Genomic DNA, 21963 nt, shown 5'->3' with positions numbered 1-21963 from the left:
AATAACACAGCTGTTTGACTGTACATGTTGTACAAGTGTTAATTATTCACTAAACAAAGTGACACAAAAGTCCATTAGTGTTGCTCTTCGACAAAACGAGAAATTACCGCCGGCGCGCGTCCAATCTTAGGAATTATGTTTTATTGGTGTAGCGCTTAAAAAATGCATGATACAAAATATTTATCTTTGTTTTTCTTCAAAGGACTGGGGATGCAAATCTCCGATGATGAGTTCTAAATGGATGGTGTCTTTTCAAAAATGTATGCACTGCACAAAGCCTCCTCCCAGCGTGCAGTTTGAGAGGCTTTTTTCATGAATTTGTTATGAAATGTTGGTTGACAAATACAAAAACATGAATACTGAAAGCATTTTGCTTTATGAGTTGACACATTTAATATGCTGACTAAAAGCCTACAGTTCTAATTTACTGTGCGTGACTGCCTGTGTGTGTCTGTGTGTGTGTGTGTGTGTGTGTGCATTGTACGTCTCAGCCACTTAAAAAGCATTCTGTGGAGAAGAAGCTCACTTAGAAAAACATTCTTGTACCTCAAGGCTTCATAAACACCCTTGCATGCATTACACAGATAAGATGCTGCTGTGCATATTGTACAACTTCAAAACATGCTCTCATTGCATTCATCAAAACCTGCATGGCTGATTAGAATGGAAGTGCATTAAGCTTTAATACAGATGCCTGAGAAGCCTAAACACAACCCAACAGCTGAGTCCGCGGCGCCGGCACGCACGCAGCAGCGCCGCGGACACAAAAGGGAACGGCAGATTACCATTTAAATGCTTCACTATAACCACACGCGTTTGATTCCTGAACATTATAACAAAGCGACCAGACAGATGTTGAAAGAAACGCGTTGATAAGCAAATTTTGCGGCGATACTCTTTTGTATTTGCGGTGGAAGGAGCAACAGTGCGAGCTGCCGTGTGACTTATTTGACAGAAAAAAAACTCCAGAACAAAAGATTGCTAACAGATATATTGAGCTGGAGATGACATTTTACGTGAGGGGGGGGGGGATTAACAAAATTATTTTCTGATGGAGCACATCGACAGTAATTTACAATTCTCCCACCCCCTCTTTCTTTTGTGGGTAACACCTCACTGCAGGGAATACCACTTCTAACTTTTGACTCTTTTAATATTCAGTGTTTGACAAAAATGCAAAAGAGCCTCATCGCTTTGCTCGGAGAGAAATTGTCACAGAAGAAAACGATAAATAGCACTACAACTGGTGTGACTGAACCTTGTTGTGTGAAGATCAGAGTCCCAAAATCGCACCTGACAATTCAAACACCGAAAGTTATACACACACGCGCTCGCGCACACACACACACTTTATGTCTCCCCTGTCTCGCTCTCCGGGGGCGCTGCTTTATTAATGAGTTCGACACATAAAAAGCATCCGGAGGACGGGAAGTGTCACTCATCAAAAAAGGCTGTTTTTGAACAGTCTTGGCGCATGTTAAAGAATTATTCTCTTTCATAACGACAAGAGACAATCAGTGATTGCCGGGGTTTTTTCAGATGACCAGACCGTGAGTCCTTATTCTCAGACATGGCATGAATATTGTATGTAAAGTGTGCAAAGTTGGGCTGCCTGGTGGGAGAGCGCGAGGACTGAAGGCTGTAGACATTTGGTGCTGTTCATTATGACTGTTTGCAATGGGAAAGAGTGTGTGGTTTTGTCGGTGTGTGTGTGTCTGTGTGTGTTTGTCTACGCGCTTGTGTGCGAGGAAGAGACAACATGAGGGTGTGATTAATTTCATTGATTAAATGCAATGTTTTGGGTAAATACAGATATGGGTAAACCACAAATGAATTGAGCCGATCGATAGGATTGATTTTTGTGCGAATAAACTTTCGGGCCGGCTCAATAACAGCTGCTTTCTCAAGACTAACCTGCCAAGGCCGGTAATAACAAACCGCCATATGACAGGTAAGTGAAAAGCTTCTCTACACACAATCCACACAATAAAGTCCACCTGCGATCATTTGGATCTTCAACTGACTAAAAATACACACGGACACAGTGCAACTACAACCCGGCAGTGTGCCACCTCATGCACAGCGCACACATATACATAGAGAACACACATGTGCAACACGGTGACACCACAGCACTAATGCCAGGCGATGACACACACTCAAGCCGTGCACTCACCTCACAAACACACACACACCGAGCTCTGCTCCCGTGTGATCTTGCCTGTGCCTTCCCGGACTAGAACAAATAATGGGGGGGAAGTCGACTGTGGGATTTTGAAGCTCGGCCTGTCAGTGACAGTGTCAGCCCTGCATCTCTCTCTACCAAACACACACCTTTGCTGCCCCCCCTTACTAAAACAGCATAGGGAACAAGGCCTTTGAATAATAAATACTCCAAAGTTTCTACACAGCACCGGCCAGAGATGCCCATCCGGCAAACAATGTTGATGTGTGGAGGAGGAGAGAGCCGTGGAAGGACCCTGGATGAATACAAGATACCTGTTCAGACACAACACAGGAGCGGAACAGGGGCTTCGGGGGAAGCGAGTCGGGCCCTGCAAGAGCAAGAGAGAGCGAGTGGCCTGAAACTTCAAAATCCCCTGTATACACACACAGAGACAACTGACATTCCTGCAAGGAGATGGTACAAGTGCAACATAAGCAAAAAAAGAAAGTTGAGGGAGACTTTTCTTGTGAAAGTGCAGGAAGAGAACAGTCCAAACGAAAGATACAAAGCAGAGAGTGTGCAAAACTCCTAATTTAGAGGGTGGCATGTGGAGTGTGGCCACCTGTTTTCCAAACTTTCCCCTCCAAACCAAAAGAACTTTTTAGGAAGAGTATCTTATACCAAGGTTACACCAAAATTAGCAGGTATACCAACAGCGATTGTATCCATGAACCATTGCAGACAAAGGCCAGATGCTGGTGGGTTTTTGATCAGTGGTTTATACGTTCCCAGTCTTCATTAAGATTATTAAGAACTTTGAAAAATAACCCGAAGGCCTTGGATGATCAGCATTAACAGCTTACTCACAGACACAGGGATGATAACGAAGTGGCCCCTCCAGGAGCAGCAAAAGGTGGCCCCTCCATACTTCACTTTCCCTTCAGGAGGTGTAACGTGGGATGATGAGGGTCGGCTGATGAACACGGGGCCATTGCAGTGGTTGATGTGTCCGTCGTCAGCCGATATTTAATCCTCCGGTTCCGCAGCGTGGCCTGAACATGACAGAAAATCATTAGCCACCGTGGGCCGTTAACTGTCACATGAGTGATTGAATAGGCAGTGAGCCATGGAGTTTTGTATGGCAGTTAAACGTCTGCCCTGAAGACTCCGTGGTGGCGGCCCATTGAGGTCAATGATGAGGCGGAATTGGCAGGCGGCCACTCCCCCTCTCTGAGGAATGGGGTTCACTGACAGTCTCACGACGGAGGAGAGGGGTCAAACATAGTTTGCAGCAGTGGTGATACAGTAACAGTACATTGACTCAAATGTGATATTTACAGGAATCTTCTTTTTTGCACTACTTTATACTTCTATTCTTCTGCAGTTCAGGGACACATATTGTATTTACTCTACTGACTTATTTCTAGATCCTATGTATGAGGCACCTATTACACCTGTTATTTTGGTTCGGACTAAACTGAAAAGTCAGAGGGTCCGGACCAAACCAGGTGTAAGAGCACCCTGAGTGTGGCATAGGGGACGTCAGACATGACAGTATGTAACTAGGATCTCGAAATTTCTCCACTGCAGTATTTGATCACTTTAGATACAAGTTAATTTGCAGATGTATCATCACATGTTAAGGGGGGCAATTCAAGAGGTAGGAGCAGCAAATATAAAGTAAGTAAAACTACAATGTCACTCAGTGGAGCACGTACTTCTGCCAATCCCAGAACAGTCCCCTCGTGAAAACCACATTCTAATTCACTAGATCTGGATTTTTCTACTTGGATCTGCACCTAATTATACAGTCCCCTAAACGTGACAGCTTATTCGTCAAGATCCAGAAATCATTCCCTGAGAAATTAACAAAAATGTGGAAAAAGGCTCATCTCGCAATGTTAAAGAAAGTGAAAAAACAAAATGATGGGTCCGCACATACATTTAAAGTGTTCTTCCCTGATCCATAACCACATCCGTCTGCCAAGTTTCGTGGAAATCCATTCAGTAGTTTTTGCGTAAACCTGCAAACCAACAGACAAAGAAAGGCAGATAAAACAACCTCCTTGTCTCTTTGTCTCTTCTTTACCAGCAGCAACATTAAAGTGATGCACACATCAATGCATCACTAATTATAGTGCAGTAATATAGTATTCATTATACACTGTGAGTGGAGTAAAAACCACTGCATGCATTAGGGCCTTTATAGTGAGGCTCTGCAGAAGCTGGCACAACATACTGCCTCTGACATTACAACATATCCAAGTTGGCAACACTACAGTCTCAATGGGCAGTCTAAAAATACCACTCGGTGAAACATTTTTCATCAACCATCCAGCCTCCTGCCACACACGTCCACTGCACCTCCTTCCCTCTGAGCCCTGACATGTGTGGACCTTGCTTAGCTGCTCTGTGTAACCTAAACATAAGCTCGGCTGTGTTATCCGCCAGGGCCGAATCTCCATACGGTTCCCCCGTGGCCTCCGTCTGCCTCCTGGAGAAAAGTAGGAGGCCCCGCTTCGCACACAACCTCCCTGACGTGAGGGGTGAGTGGAGAGGAGGGGGGGGGGGGGTTCTCTCTTGGGTAACGCAGTCCACTTTAAGAGGACGGACCACGGATGCCATTAATGTAAGATAATTCCGCCCGTCCTTTGCACCGCGCTACACGTTCATTAAAGTCACCGCTGTTAAATGTTTCTCTCCATTTCCTCTTTTTCTTTTTTAATAAAGGAACACATGAAAGAGGGAGAAAAAAAGAGGCAGGAAATTGTCAAATTATAAATTGAGCTGCTGCTTCAATTATTTGCTTGGTTTGATAATAACATGTGGTTAATTTTTGAACGAGGTTAATTACAAGAGGGTTAATGATATTCTAATAAAAAACCAAGAACTCATCACATTCCCCTGCCTAAATTACACTGACACATATGAACCAAATATTTTCCTCAATTAATTCCTAATTGTTAATAAATATCTTACATTTCAGGGGGCGCGCGCACGAGGCCGAGGCCGCGTTTTCCGAATGACATATTTGAACAGATCCTCGACACATTCTGTAACAGTAATTGCGATAAACCGACTTCTCGCTGGAGGTAATCTGACGCCGGCCGCCTTTGGTAGGTGGCCAATTTATTTCATGAAGTGGGGCAGATCTTGCACTTGCTGCACGTGGCGTTATTGAGTCGGCGTGCACGCGTGTGAGAGAGGAGCAGAGAGACAAAGAGGAAGAGGGAGCGGGAGAGAGGGGGACAAACAGGGGGCAGGTAGGTGCGATCGCTCATTCACACCGGCGCTGCTTGACGTTGAGCCCTACGGGGCATGATTACTAGGCCCTGGGTGATCCTTCAGCTCGCCGCCTGACACTTGCTGCCTGCCCCCCTCCCATCCCTCGCTCTTTTTTTTAACGGCCCACCCCTTTCACTCCTCTCTCCTCAATCCATCTCTTCATATCTTCCTTTCTTCAACTCCATCTATCTCGCTGTGCAAGTTGTTTTATTTACTTCCCATAAACGCGGCGTTGTGTCGTGATAATGTCTTTCTGCCACTCGGATAAATAAAGCCGTTCCGTCTCTTTACAGTGCCCAGGACACTTCCAGTTAATGTCTCCTCGTCCGCCTCTGTTATTTATCAGACTTCAGACATGCGTTTACTGTGTACGAGTATCCCCCGCGGCACGTTTCAACGAGGATATTAGTTTTCATGTGCGGAGGAATAAGTGGTATCTCGCTTCGGGGGGAAATGTTCCCTCTTTTCAAACAGTAAAATTAGGACTTGACATCCACGTTGGAGACATTGAGTTGAAGCTTTGAGCCGGATCACCTTTTATTGGAGTAAACAGCTGCATGGGCCTTTCTTCCTTAGAACCATTGCCACTGTGACAACCAAGGTGGCTGTTCATGTTGAATGTTGTTTCCCCGGCACTTTATTTTCATTGGACAGATTTACACATCGCTCTGAGAGTTTGTTTGTCCCATCAGGGCTGTAAAGTCTCAAATACATGTGCTGGCTTTCAACCTTTTTAAGATGACGCTAATCTTCTTTTCCTCACTAGTCTGACACGTTTATGATCAGTTTCCTCTTCTTCTCCACACGTTCTATTCACCCCACTGGAAAACGTCACACCAGCTGACAAGATCAACATAAAGGATATAGATGAATGCATGGATTGGTAAGATATCGCAAGAATCACTGCATCACATCATCACCACGGATTGTATTGATTGAATCAGTTATCAGTTAAGGTAAGAAAATTCCCCTGTCCACACTTTAATGAAAAAAGAATTCTGACAACATGAACAATAAAGAATGACCCTCAGGTCCCCGTAACTGCAATCAAACTGCACAGACTTATAAACATCAGTCCCCCGGACATCATGCAAATTCTCTCATTTGAGAAGCTTTAACTATAAAAATAAGTCTTATTATACATTGAAAAGTAGCTTCAATGATTATATTTAAATAGTTGCTGATTAACTATTTCACTGCAATCAATGAATTTGATTAACCGCTGAATAAATTCTATAGTATTTTCACCTTGAATCAAAACAAGGGCTTTCTGAACTAATGCTGTCTTTATATATAACTGGAAATGCATCTCACCCACTCTCCTGAAGTTGCAGGAAAAGATGATTTATTCCTGGTAAACCTCCCTGCCCACACACAAAGGAAAGAAAACTCACAAATTGTCTCTCAGAAAACTATATAAATCAAAAATAGTAAGTAAGAAACTAATAATAAAGTGAGCACATTAAAAATCTGAATATTTCAGTCCAACAGTCCAGGCGATAAAATCAGATAGATACGGCCGGAGCCTTGCAGAAAAAAAAGTTAAGGAGTGTGAGCTGATAAAACTGCTTGAATTTAAGCTCATAGTCTCTGGGTTTAATCTGCTCTTGTTAGAAGGACACAAGGGACCTGTGGTGACTTTTTAGGGGGCTAAAACATTACCATGATGGGCTCGCACTATCCTTTCATGCTCTATCCAACAGAGTTCATATAGACATGCTTGGCTTAAAACCACCTTGTTAACAAAAAAGAGAGCGAACAAAAAAAATTGCACCCTGTAAAAATCCTGACACTTCTGCAGCGTGCGTACTTGAATTTTTCAAACACTTGTCTTTTCTTTACCATAATAGATGTCAGTTTTCTCTGATGTAGCTGGAGTAGGGGGAGCGGCACGCGGAGGGTCTCACTCTTTCCGCATTTGAAGCTATCACTCAATAGCGAATCTGTGTTGTTCGACATCAAACGGAGGAGACATTCGCGGCATCACCTGCCGAGCGCTCCAAAGGGATGAAGCAAAATATCTTCAAATCACTTGTCCAAGACATTTCCCCCTATTAAGGCTGCCTGCGCACGGGCTTTAAGGCGGAGACAGGCCCTTTAGATAAGCTAACCAAACCCGAGTGGTACAGCCGGGAGATCACACGCACTGTCTGTGTTCTATTACAGAACTCCCTGACAATGGCGTGCCATTAAAAAACTAAAGAGAGGGCTCAACATTTGACACAGGTAAATAAGTAGAATGATCTGTTTCTGTGCAAGAAAACTGCAAATCAGGAAAAAATAACTAATTAACAAATTAAAAGTGTTGGACAAAGGGAGATACTCAACATCACATTCCTCTCAATGTGACAATCACACATTGTTGTATGGATGGATAGATAGATAGAGATATAGATATTATAGAGAGAGAGAGAGAGAGGGAGAGAGAGAGAGAGAGATGTAGATAAATGTACCTTATTAATTGTTTTCTCATTAAATGCACTATATTTTGATGATTCCGTTTTTTTAGGGTCAAGGATCTGTTCTCAGTTTGAGTCAAAAATAAAAATGTTTCAACTTTCCATTGCATCTGTTTGTGCACCTGTGTGTGCGTGCACTTCTTCTATGTGTGTGTAAGCCTCTAATAGTAAATACATGGTGCCAGCACTACAATGCTAGGTGCGTTTTGGTGTGTCAGTGTGTATGTATGTATGTATGTATGTATGTGTGTGCGTGTGTGTGTTGTGTGTGAGTGTGTGTGTTGTAATCTCAGCAGCAGATCATGTTTTCTAGGCCTCAGATGAGGCAAAGCAGCTTTGGCAGCGGGCCGTTTCATCTCAGGCACTGGGGCCCAAAACAAAGAGAAAATGATTGATTGGATGATGAATTATTTAGAGGTGGAGGGCTGAGGAACGAAACCAGCCATGCTGGAGAGTGAGAGGGAGAGAGAGGGACAGAGAGAGCACAGAAACCAGGGAGAGAGGGAGAGAGAGAGAGAGTTCAGCTTCCCTTTATCGCTCTCTCTCCTTGTAGAAGATGGGAATCCGAGTAAAAACTTTCCCCTAATTGTACTAATGCGTGTCACCGCAAATTTGCCGATATAAAATATTGATGTGGACGCAATGACAGGGCTGTGCGGCGCACGGAGCTGATTGGAGAGGAGAGGTGTTTGCACAGGGATCTATAGGACGTTTGAACCTACATGTAACACTACACCCAAGACAGAGGAGGGGAGAAGACGCTCCTCAGCCCCACACATTCGTCCTTTCACCACAAAACTGTCTGGATCTCTCCATTTTTAGCCCGAACCCACTTTCGCTGCGTGTTTACCTGCAAGTGAGCCAATAATATTTGACTGGCAGCAAGAAAACAACACAGCTTCTTCACCGAAATGTCAGCGACAGAGCTGTGTGAGTGAACGCAGCTGCCGACCACTGTGTGATGCCCACTTGGACCACAGGGGGCACTGATGTGATATGTGAGGAGGAGACAGGCAAGAGGGGAGAGAGAGAGGAAAAGAGAGTGGGGGAGAGAGAAAGAGGGAGAGAGAGAGAGGAGGAGAAATGCAATGAGGCAAGGCTACAGGGATGAACGCAAAAGCGTCTCTCTCCCTCCATTTTTTCAATATCCCCTCCTCATGAAATTTCATTTGGATCGTAAATGTTCAGTAATTTACCATCATAAATGTGTAATGGGCCCCTGAATCCAATGACATTGTGCTGGCTAATCAACTCATTTGAAAATGAATATAGATCTATTAAAGGGAACTCAGCATTTCCCCTTTGTTAAGACTGGCATGCTGTCAAACATGGGAACACTTCCTGAAAAGGAGGGGGGTATTTTGGGGGGGGGGGGGACCGAGATCCTCTTCAGGGAAATGAAAGAATTAATCTACTCATCAGATGTTTTGATCTTAAATAGAGATGATTTATGAGATTAAGTGCTCGTGCTAAATTTGTTTTGTCGTTCGGCTCATTCCAAAAAAATAAAATAAAAGCAGTGACGGGAAGTTAATGACACTTCATTTTCAGTTGTGGGAGGAAAAAAGCAAAAATCTAATTCTGGAATTTTTAAACTGTTCCTTGGTCCCAACTGCAGACAGCGACACAATCCTGCAGAAAACACACAATAACACACACACGCGCCAGGATTACTGCTTCTTATCTATGAGAGACGAGGCCCGAGGCGCTACCTACAAACACTTAATCAAAAACCAAGTTCAACTCGTGGCAGCCAGTGAGTCTTAGAAATAGAGAGCGATGAGGAGAGAGGGTGGAATGCAATTTGCGAATGTTGTGACTCGACGGGTGCGTGCGTGCGTGAGTGAGTGTGTACAATGCGCTCTCAGGGCGGGTAAATCGGCGCCCGGTAAAAACCAAATAATGTATGGAGGAGTTTTAAGTAGTGTAACATTTTCAGGCAGAGATACAGACAGATGAGGGAAGGGAAAACCAACAGAAAGAGTTTTAGTGAGGTGCTCGACGACAACGTGCTACTAAATCCATTCAGTGGCCTCCTTGTGCACCAGGGATGGTGTTGGGTGCTGAAATCCAATCTGATCGGGAGGTACTGAGTTAACATTGCACTTAACTCTGGTGGCAACACATTCTCTACATGGCTCTGGCAGCACATTAGTCGAACACGACAACAAAATGCCTAAAGCTAAACGGTCAAAAGTGTGGCTGTATTTCTCCTGAAAGGACTCCGTAAAGGGAGGAACGCACCTAGCGACGCACGGGATACAGGATGTTGCATCGCAGGATAAAAGTGATCTCTCTTCCCTTTGGGGCCTTTCGGTTCTCTTCGCGGACACCACACGTGCCCGGTTGTTGAAACCACGGTGAAGGATGACTCATCTGAAGAATATATGACTTTTTTCCACATGTCTGTCGACCAGCGCCTATGGTTTTTGCACCACTGAATTCTCAAACATGGAGGATTGTAAATGAGGGGTTTATGCAGTGCAACTGTACTATTATATCCCTCTCTGTTTAACTGTCGACAGGCTGATCTCGCTGACCTTGACATTCTATGGCACATGGGAGTTGCTCTTGTGTTTTTCTGCATGACATTAACAACACAGTCTTCAAAGAAGCACTGTCCACCACACATTTCCAATATTATTTACTGACATCTTTTGTATATTCCCTATAAGACTATAGGCTCCTGTGATGTGTTTCTCAGTCAGTTCAGTCATTTCAAAAATCAGACAACAGGACCTTCCCAATATTTGTATACATGCAGCAATTCACATGTGTAGAAGCATCTGCGTCCGTTTAGTTTCTCTTCTTAACTATCTAGGTTAATAGAATAATTTGTCCCCAGCCAGGTAACACAACCAGTGGTCAAACTTTGAGATAAACTTTATCGTTACTCCATTTCCAATTCAATCAGGATATCATCCTCACCAAAAACACTCAGGAGGGCCTGGACTTCATTGTCGGCCCATCTGTCATTGGCTCTCTTCTGTAGCTCCATAATGTCCATACAAAAGAACAGTTTGGGTTTTTTTTTAATGATACAAAGCTACAGGTTTTAAGAAATTATGTCTGAAATAAAATGCAGAAGTACTCAACCGATCAGGTATATTTAGTGCTACAGGCCCCTCCCTAAAAGTTCCAGTACTTTCACAGAGTGCTACCCCGCGGCTAGGGACTTATTGGGGGGTTAAAAGATTTACCCTGGTCCATGCGGTAGAAACGCAAGGAGTTTCTGCAAAGGCTCCTAGTTCCAGGGGAAAGTTCGAGCAAGAACAGCTTAAACTCAGCACAAAGACTAGAAAAGGGAGGAAAGAGACAATCCGACTTACTCCAAAGGTAAAGAATCCACCTTCAGTTGAAGCTCACTGATTAACAGCTCATTATATCTAAAAAGAGATAAACTGGTCTCACTCCAGTATACCGTTTGTTGTAAAACTGCAAACTTTTACATGTTGGCATCTCACAGGCATTGCAGAGTGGTATCAGTTACGTATCAGTTAGTCATCTAAGTGAGGTGTTTTTTTCCTAAAATGGAAAATATTCCTTTGAACACTAACTCAAATTCATTTTATTAAAATACAGACACTCATAAAAAGAAATCCATCACTTTGTTTCAGATATATATAATCATAATCAATACTTTGACTTTCCCTGAAGTTGCTGCATTTACATCAATGTTCCGCATTTCCATTTCCCCCTCACTACTCCCTTCTTCACCATCTTCCTCTTTTCTTCCCATTCACTCTCTCTCCCTCTACTTTCTTTTAATGCCCCTTCCCTGCTCTCGGCCCTGATGCAGCAATCAAGGGAGAGAACTCATTTATCAGGACTGATGGTGGCGGGGGGTCTATTGTGCGCTGGTGGGGGTGCTCAGTTCGCCTGAACGCGTGTCTTTAGGCTGCTGCCCCGTTGTAAGGTCATTGTAATTAAGTCTTGGCTCGCAGGGGTGGATTCTGCCTTTGAGGTTCAAATGTCTTTCCCCTCCATCCTCACAAGTCCTTTCCACCACCACTTGCTTGTGCGATTATACCCCCCCCCAAAAAAAAAAAAAGAAAGTCTTATCCCACACCAAATATTAGGCTCCGTCTGTGAATATTGATTTATCTGTGGACTCAGATGGGTTGGAATGAGTTAGATTCCCTCTAACTTCCTCTGTGATTACTTTGTGGAAATAGAATATTAGAGTTTCGGTGATTGCAGCGAATGGAAAAGTGCAGGACTCGACCGAACACTTAAGATTGCTAATCTCGGATCCTAAATTTGCTCCAGCTTCAATTACAGGTATCCATTACGAGTGAGAAAGATAAGAACGGAGATGACTTATTGATACATTTACAGTTTATCTGTTCCATCTCTCGCCTGCTCTCTCTTTTCTTTTCCTCACTGCCTCTCGTATCCTTGTTTTTGAACTTGCACTTTGCTGTAAACAGCCTCGCCTGCTCCAGACCCAGCTCGTCTCCCCGTCCAAAACTCATGAGCCACATAGAGTCAGGTCCAATCCAGTGAGAGCTCAGTCGTCTCCGTCAGGCCCCTCCCTGAAGGGAAGCTGGTCCAGATGTGGCCGCTGCAGTTTGCCAGTCCCCACAGCCAGTGTTCTTCTGCGTGCGTCACTGCGCTGAGTGGCCCCAGGTGTTATGGACACATTTTCAAAATCTAGACACCATCGTGTTCCTTTTTACACTCTCTCTGCTCTTTCTATCCTCTCTGCTCTTTCATCGTTTCTCAAATAATGAACTTTTCTTTTCCATTTCACCTGGAAAAAAACAACTTGTTGACCGTGGATCTCAAGTTTAAATCCTCAAAGCTCCAAGTTTTTACTCAACTGAGTGAACTGCTGACTCGTACTGTATGTCGATATTATTGTGGAGTGGCTCTGCACTTTATTGCCTGTTGTGCTTCTGAAAATGGCTCATTATAACAGCTCAATTCAGCATGATGCATGAAGCTGTGGGGGTTGTTACTGATGCAGTCGTCACACAATCATGAATGAACACTTCCAAATCCTGGGACAGTGTCAGTGACCCATACTCGCTGCAACAATATGCAACAATACAACACAGGCTAAACTATAAAATGGATGCATACTATAAAGTAAGCTATATGCAAGGGACTAGCTGGGGAAAGTTTCTGCCCTCTGACCACACAGTGTGACAAAAACCTTATAGAACTACGACAGACCTAAGGGATGACAGACCACATTAAATACCACAGCAGTGAATTCATATCGTTTTTCCAGGGGGAAAAATTGAATGTATGGAAAAAAACCATATTGTTACATAATAGCAAAGGCCAAGTATTTGGGTTAGAAGCTTTAGCACAGGGTGTGTCGTGTTTTTCTACTTTGCTGGATACATGAACAGAAGCATGCAGAGACACACACACACACACACACACACAGACACACTAATAACGGATGGGAATGCAGTTCATTGTGTGTTTTTCCGTGACCACTGTGATCATGATGCAGACGCCAAGTTTGACTCTACAGGATCTTTCTTTTGAAACAGGACCTATAAATAATCTCACTTATCTTCTATGGTTACTGTTAAACAATTTGTATACGTGCTAGGAAAAATACATTTCAGTCAATAGACACCACTGGCACACACACACACCAGAGACTGTGTATAAAGACGGGCGACATGACTCTGCTCCAAAAGTGTCTCATTTGTGCCAAGGCATAAAAATTCACAAATTAAAACAGTTTCATGTCGTACGAATATGAACAAAAACCAACAAGCCGAATTTAAATTTGAATTTCATACACTCAAACTGCTGCTGAATTTCCCCTTTGAAACGCTAACTGGCAAACAACAATAGAAAACTTAACTTTTTTTGAATTTCTCACATATCAAAGAGAAACTTTACAATCGTTTGTGCCACGTTTGATCTTCGTGACATGATGAACACAGGCACCCGACAATATACAAAGCTCTTATTCCGCTTACATAACATAGAGGGATTAGAACCCTTTTTTTTTTCTCTCTCCCTGTGACTCAAAATGCTCCTCACACGTCTGACAGTGGGCTGAGCTGCATTTCAACTAGCGGTGTACTGTGGCGTATCTTTGAACAACCAAACAACTCAAGTGAAGTGCCTGCAGTCCTTTAAGCACTTTATCCTCAGAGCTTCATTGGGCAACAGACAGGCAGCGGGAAAAAAACAAGACAAAAAATGCAAATGAACTCCTCAACAGACACACGGCATTCAAAAACCGCCACACACAAAAAAAAAGAAAAAAGGCAGAGTGCATTTAAAAATGTTTTAGAATGCCAGACTCATAACTGCACTTTACAACAATGTGGTGGAGAAAAATAAGATTGGGGGGGGAAGTGATAGATAGAAAGAGAGAGAGGGGGAGTTGAGGAGAGAGATGTGTTCGTTTCTGAGGCTTCTTTGCATCGCGCTGGGGATTCCATGTGTCTCATCGTCTTGTTTAGAGTGCATTAGCAGCCAATGACACGGCTTCCCTCCCTCCCCATCGCTCCAGTTTTCTTGTTGTCGGGGAAAGTGTCCTGAGGCGATAGCAGCAACCATCAGCACTCCTCCTCCTCCACCTCCACCTCCTCCTCCTCTTCCTCTTCAGGCAGAGATACGCCAGGGCCTAATTTTCCATCAGCAAAGCATGAAATCAAGAGAGAATGCCACACAACAAGCACTCTTATGAGGGGACACTTTGCCGCTTCGCCCACCCATACAAGCACTCACACACAAACACGCAAACGCCGACACACACACACACACACACACACACGCAGAGACACATCCAAACTTCTGAATAAATTATGACATCAAGTGGATGCTAAGCTAAAGTGACAATCAGAGGCTTGTTGATGAGAGCACACATGTGACTTTGGGAGATGGTTTTACAAATTTCATGAAATTACTTGCCGTCGTTGTTTTCAGACTCGGGCGTTTCATTGACACAAAGACGATACACAGATCTTTGATCATTTTAACTGGTTACTGAATGAAAACACTTGCTGTAACATACTCAGAGAGCTTTTGTGCCTTCACCAACCAAGTGTAAGAAACTGATCAGTGTAAAGAAACAAAAGGTCGTCTGTGCCGCTTACTGCAACCAATTGTTACATTTAATTCTTAAGCAGCCGTTGTCAACTTGGCAGGAGCAAAGGATGAAGTAACACGTAGGTGACGTTGTGTACAACTGCTTTGGGAAGAGTGTGGATGAATCATAGACTGAATATAAAAATTATATAGATGGTTTCGGTCATTTTAGGTCGTTCTTATCACGCTGGTGTATGTTCAAGTTCTATTATTTCTTTTAAATTTGATTTTAATTAGTTATTTGATGCTATAAAAACGAGGTGAAACGTCACGATTGACAGCTGAGATCGACTCCAGAGCGTGTGTCAGCGGACCCAGGGTTCCATCCCCAGTTCGCTACTGGAGACTGCTACTCTTGCTCCAAATGCGCAAAATGGAGTCATTTGTCTTCGGGAAATTTTTGCTTCCTTTCTGGATAGTGGGAGGAAGTTGAAGACGTGTTGTCCATCTTTATATTCAGTCTAAAAAAAGACATTTTAATATATCCTGTTGGATTGTTCGAAGCTATAAATGAGATTTTCCCGTTTTCTTAAAGGGATAGTTCAGCGAAAAATGAAAAATTCCTCATTATCTTCTCACCACTATCCTGATGGTCCTCCATCAGTGAAGTGTTCACTGTGAAGATTCCAGAAAACACTTTTGAAGTTTCAGTGGTAAACAGCATTGCAGCCAAATCCAATACAATTGAAGTAACTTGGGACAAATTCTTCCAACGTAAAAAAAAACAACAGAAAACATTAAATGCTCCTGTGGTGTCATCAAAGTGTCTGTAAGCACCGACATTCAAATTCGAAACGGCATCATTTACACTTCAATTGAATTGGATTTGGCTGCAACACTGTTTACGTGATATTAAATTTAAGAGTCTTTGGTTGTCAGTTGATAAAAGCCTTTATGACTGTAAGTTTTGGGGTCACAGTTTTAACCGTGCCCTGACAGACTCATTACACGTCTGAACTGGACAAAAAAAAAATAAGACGATGACAGAGGAGCAAGAGGAGCAGAAAAATAAGCCGCTTTGAGGAGGTGCTCGAGACTCGAGAGGGCAGCATCATGTTTTTCGGAAGATCACGCAGCCGAGCCGAGACGCCGAGCAGATGTTATCAGAGACCAACTGCTAGGCTGAACAGAGCAGCGCCGTATCTCAGTTTTCCATCAACTGAAAAATAAGGCGGTTAGTTATTAGGACAGTAACACTGGCAAACACTACAGAGAGCGGGAGAAAACTCTCTCGACTACACACACAAACAGAGAGAAGAAAAAGATCTCGCAGTGCTGACTGACAAAGATGCCCTGCAATATAGATGACGAGAACAAAGCTCCACATAACAAACTCCACTCATATTGAGACGATTTCCTTTTCAATAATGAATCGCCATCAGCATCGGGCGTCAATACTACGCCTCTGTGTTGTGTGTGCCAGCGCTTGCCTGTGTGTGTGTGTGTGTGTGCGTGCTGGAGCGCAGGAAAAAAAAACATCCACCCTCAACGAGAACAAAACTTCTATATTTAATCTGTGCTGAGAACAAGCAGTCATGCAAAGTCAAAAACAAAATGGGGATGCAAGCCGAGGCTTTCTGTGGCATGCAAATCACATCCGGACCAACCAGCTGCTGTGAGCTTATCCCCCCACATCTTTTATGATTGACAGGATTTTTAAAATGTGTAGATTATAAATATTTATAATTGACTTAGTATTGACTATATTCTCTCTGTTTGGTTGAACTTGTATGGGGAGAGGAGAAAAATAAGGGGTGGAAAAAGAAAAAAAAAGCTTTAATTTTCGCACAAAAAATACCACAATACCACAATCCACTTCATCTGCAGCTCCATCTTCACATAAATAAGCCTCCCTGTGCAGTGTGTGTGTGTGTGTGTGTGAGTGTTTTCCTTACTGAAGATAATGAGCATTACTTTGACTTGTGTGTAGCTGCGAGGTCTCCTTCAGAGTTTGTTCTCAGAGAGATCAGCAAGGTCACTATAAAGTCATGCTCGCCTTAAAAGAAAAACGTTGGAAAACATGGCCCGGATCAAAAATTACTCCAATAAAAGTATCACGAGCTGGTCTGATCATGGCTGGGACAGCAGCCCAGTCTGGAAAAGGGGCAAATCGAGTGGTGGAGCAGGGGGCAGAGCTCGCCTGTCGTCGTACCTCCTCCATTTATCAGCTTATGTAAGAGACACACGGGTACGTTTGAACACAGACACAAGCAGACGCACACACTCGTACCCGCTGACCTCAAACTTCCCCACAGAGCATCTGAGTGCAGTATGTGTCACCCTGCGATGCTGTTGACAGTGCTGGCAATTTGGTTCTGAGGTGAGAGGAGAAGACAGGAGCTGTGATTTTTGAATGAGGCGTTATTGGTAAGAAAAAAAATCACTAATTACCATAATGAACAGTCAAAAACACAACAATGAATACTGTTGTATATATTGTACTGGATCCAACCTCCAAATATATACAAAGTAGAATTACTTGAATTGTCTGCCTCCACCTATGAGTGCAGTCAAAAGACATTTAGTTTTCCACATTTATACATTATGGGATTGTTGACTTCACAGGAATTTAATAAAAGCCATATTTTGTTTGTGAAATGTGAAGTGCCACTGTATGGATATGGTGTTCCTGATATATCATGTTCATAGGAACAAACGAGGTCACCGTGACCTTGACACCACCAAAATTTGATTCGCTAATTTCCAGCTAGTCAAAGTGAAAGTTTGTACCAACTCTCAAGAAATTCCCTCGAGTTGTTCTCGAGATGTCACGCTTACAAGGTAAAGAAAGTTTTGTGAGGTCACCTTGACCACCAAAATCTAATCAGTTCATCCGTCACTCCAGCTGAACATCAAAACCAAATTTAAAGAAAGTTCAAACTATGGGAGGGACGGACAACCCAAAAACATGCCTTCGAAGATTCAAGAAATTAAGAACCAGGGATTGTGGCACCTGGGACATCTTCATATGCCCAAACAGAAAAAAGTCTTCCAAGTAAGAGATAGTTTTTATAATACACAAACTCCATTTTCAGCCCTGAAGTGACTAGACCCCTGAACATGAGTGTAACATCTGTACCTCACAAAGCATCCAAGTGAAACTGCCAGCAACAAATCCTGTGATGCTGTTGATGCCCCCTGTTCACAGTGAACTGGCAATTTGGTGTTGTACTTTTCTTAATTCGACGGTCATGTTTCACTGCAGAATGACTGAGAAACAACTGCAAACCCAGAGCTCCGAGGTGTCATCACACAGTCGAGGTCCAGACATAAAAAACCACAGCCGGACAAGAGGAGGAGGCCCCGCCACTGTAGGATGGACTCAACCTCTAAGAAATTGAAATAGCTTTTGGCCTTTGATTGAATTGCACTATGTGATCTCACTCTACTGTATGAGCCCTCTGTGTGTCTCTGTCTGTCCAACTCTTTCAGATCCACATCAAAAAGGCCATCTGCAGTAAAAAAAGGGCCGGCCAACGCACCGCACGCTCCCACCTCATCCGCAAGTTTCCTTTGCCCAGCGTCCAGACACAGTACTGCCCACCGTCTCATCAATTTTCCCCTTTGATTTCATCACAGAGTGAAACTAAAGTGGCATTACAAAGTTTGATTTTTCCCACAGAGCAAGTTTCTCAACTGAAACTGAAATCCAGAAGTTCTGAAAAAATATATAACAAAAAGTCTCTTATTTGAGTAATAAAAAAAAAACTGTGGTGCCAAACAAATACACAAGGATTTATTTTAGAAATGCCGACTGCTTTCAATCCCACAGAGCATTGGGATTTAAAGTGAGCATGAAACACAAACCCTTCAAGCAGATTAAATTTCAAATCAAGCAGGCCATGTAAATGATGTGGTGACAGGGGGCCCAGTGCAATTAGCATGCCAGGCTAGTGTTAAAGCAATTAGGCAAAACAGACGGCTAGAGCACCAGGGCTAAGCATGGGAAGAGAGGAAGGACGAACATTTCCATATTGCTCTTCAGGCCACGAGTGTGTGTGTGTGTGGATGATTTGTCTGTGCACGTACAGTTTGTTTGAGGTCGGTCGACACTCGACTTGTTTGTGAAATTCTCGGAGGGAATCAGAGGTTAATGGGAACTAGACTTTGTTTACTGTATCCATTTTGAGTGCAAGTGAAGTGTGGGGGGGGGGGGGGGGGGGGGGACAAATAAAACGAAATACAAATGCAGCTTTTCTTGTGACAAAAAAGGAAACAAGAAAAAAATAAAAGAAACGACTCGTGTTGCTTCGGGAAATCACAAAAACATTTAGTGGTAAACAAGCCCAGAGCGGAAACTCCGGAACCCACTTTGGGGAAAAAGCAGACACATTTGGGCAATTCTCTCAGGTGGAGCCATCAAAAGCGGTGTCGGCTCGAATGCGGAGACGTGGCAGAAAGGACCACCTGGAGACGACAAGTGACATTCGTTTGAGCGTAAATTACTCAAACAAGCATGCCGGGGAATGGCATTTAATACTTGATGTTTCCCCAGTGGGAACAGCGGTGGATGCCTCTAATTCAAACAAGGAGTTGTGATTTACAGAACAAACACCGCGAAAAAACAAACACACGCGCAAGTTGTGTACGATGAGACGAGGGCCTTTTGGGATGCAAAGTGGGACATCACTGTCTCCGTCAGCAACGTGGGAGGAAAAGTAGTAATAATGAGGAGGAGGAGGAAAATAAAACTGGGATTTTATGGTAGTGGAATTAAAAAAAATGATTCCTCCCTTGTAGAGCATCTTTTCTTTACTACATTAGAAGCACAGTCCAATATGATGAGATACAGAAATCTTTACAATTCCTTCCAGCACAAGCAAGATCATACCTGACAGAGGGCTTTACACTACAGCCATTTTCAGACATGAACTCCAGAAAATATCCAGAAAATTAGGTCCAGACACCTGGGTACGGGAGGCAGGACATGACGTACCGTTGTTTACAGCACATGTGTATTATTTTAGTTATTTTCAGTTATGTGTCGTCCTTCGCATGTTAGTAAAAATGTTCGGACATTTTCCAGCTGTATTTTCTCATGGGCTCACTCGTACATTTTTGAGAAGGGGGCCGGCAGGAAAAGTTCTGGAAAATATCCGTAGCAACGGACAACGGCTAAATCTATGGTAATGAAGGTATTAGATACAACTTTACATTTCTATGCAATCTAAGACAACAGCCCTGTAAGAAATCCAATATTTGTCACCCTGATCTACAGGTGTTGATACAGATGTTCTAATTCAATACAAGTGTCAATTTTGACTGAGTGACGGTGTGTTGCATTTAGCTGGATGATATTAAGTAACACAGCAGATCTGAATCTTTTTTTAAAGTCATCAGTTTTCTGTACTGAAACAGGGGAACAGGGCAGATGGCGAGGTTAAAAAGGAAGTGACACATGCTCGCACTAATATTTGCTGACTCTAAGGTTTGCACAGTGTGTGGTGGCAGTCACACTGTTTTTGAAGAAGTTCAGACGAAAGTGTGCGTGTCTTCCTGTCACGTTTTCCTGCCATTAAAAGTGTAAGGACACACAGGATGTGTTTTTATATTATGGGGTTGCTTAGATACCAGTATTTCTTTACACTAGAATGAGCCCCATCTTTAAATGCAGTAAGAGGACCAAAGACAGTCACTCTCAATACAATTGCTTAAGTTCTCAAAAAACTCAAAAAAGCAATCAACATTTTAAATGCTTATGGGATTAAACAAGTAGTACCATGTATTCATAACATGATTAATCACAGCAGCGGGGTCATACAAAATGGTAATATCCTGCTTTTTTGCTATCACATATTTTCACACTGCTACTAATGATTAATGTGCTCCAAAGAGGTCCAGCTCATGATATCCCCCTAACAGAGACACTTACTTTAGGTAAGTCCTTATATGCACAGCTCAATTAACTGAAATTTAGATTAAATGGAAAGTCTGTGCTAATTAGTTCCTGTTCCAAGTCATCGTCATGAATGTACGCCATGTAGTACAACCTATCAGACTGTGTAGTGCCATATGGTCGACATGGCCTGTGGGCTCTGTGAGAATGATTTCATGGAGAGAGTCCAAGCCAAGCAGGTGAGGCAGTGTTTTGGTTGCAGCGCAGCAGCCAAGAGAAAAAAACTAAAAAGGTCCGTCATGGAGACACAGAGAGACGATGTGAGAAAGTGAACCAAGTAAACCAGGTCAAACCCAAACTGATAGCGAGAGGAAGAAGCCTTCATAAAAACACACAAAACGGAGCAACACAGTTACTTCTGGCCTGTAGCCAAGTGAAACAACTGACATGATGTAGCAGGCGGCTGTATCCTGGTAACACAAAGCCCAAAGACAAAAAACAATGGAAGAAAACAAATAATTTCCAGACTGAGTCATTTTTTCCCTCACAACAGGAGAGATCACTGGAGTAAGGATATTTCACACAACCCCTGCTAACACCTTGGAAACTACCTTGATAGCAAGCTTGCTCATTTGTGAGCTAATGATTGGCCCTTGGAATAACATTATTACATCACATGATTTATTCTGTTTATTTACTAAACAGTTTCATAATCGCTGTGCTTTTATCCCGACTGACCATGAAAGTTCTGCATTAAAATACGTTCTTGTCACGTGAGTGTGGAGTTGATGTACAGGTGAACTTTTTCTACACTCAACACTAGATGCAAAACTACAGAATAATCGTTGATGATGCATCGGAAAAAACATTTAAATCCTACACAGCTCATTCTTGATAATTACAAAATGACAGGGTACTGTACACATACACACATTCAAACGGTTCACTGGGATTGAACATCTTGAAATTTATGTCTATTTACACTCAATGTCCAAAACCCATCAGGTCATTACTGAGGATAATGTTGTGCAATTTGTCAGAATGACTGGATTCAAGTTTGAACTCTATTTGTGGTCAACAAAACTGTGCTCGTAAGTGACTTTGAGTCTGAGAGTCTCTTATGGCCACATAAACATTATACCTTGGGA

At 43.0% G+C, this 21963-nt stretch overlaps 1 long non-coding RNA gene across 1 annotated transcript in view; it reads right to left on the bottom strand.

The window, feature by feature from the left end:
• Window positions 1-3066, bottom strand: part of LOC117757343 — a 73349-nt gene extending 70283 nt beyond the window's left edge. Inside the window, exon 1 of the long non-coding RNA XR_004613095.1 lies at window positions 3035-3066. This is a non-coding gene — a long non-coding RNA (uncharacterized LOC117757343). The remainder of the gene's footprint in view (window positions 1-3034) is intronic.
• Window positions 3067-21963: the final 18897 nt, after the last annotated feature.

This window comes from Hippoglossus hippoglossus, chromosome 23 (assembly GCF_009819705.1).
Source record: "Hippoglossus hippoglossus isolate fHipHip1 chromosome 23, fHipHip1.pri, whole genome shotgun sequence".
Classification (NCBI taxonomy): domain Eukaryota; kingdom Metazoa; phylum Chordata; class Actinopteri; order Pleuronectiformes; family Pleuronectidae; genus Hippoglossus; species Hippoglossus hippoglossus.
Note: the sequence above shows the minus strand (reverse complement) of the source record. Positions and strands in the feature narration are given on the sequence as shown.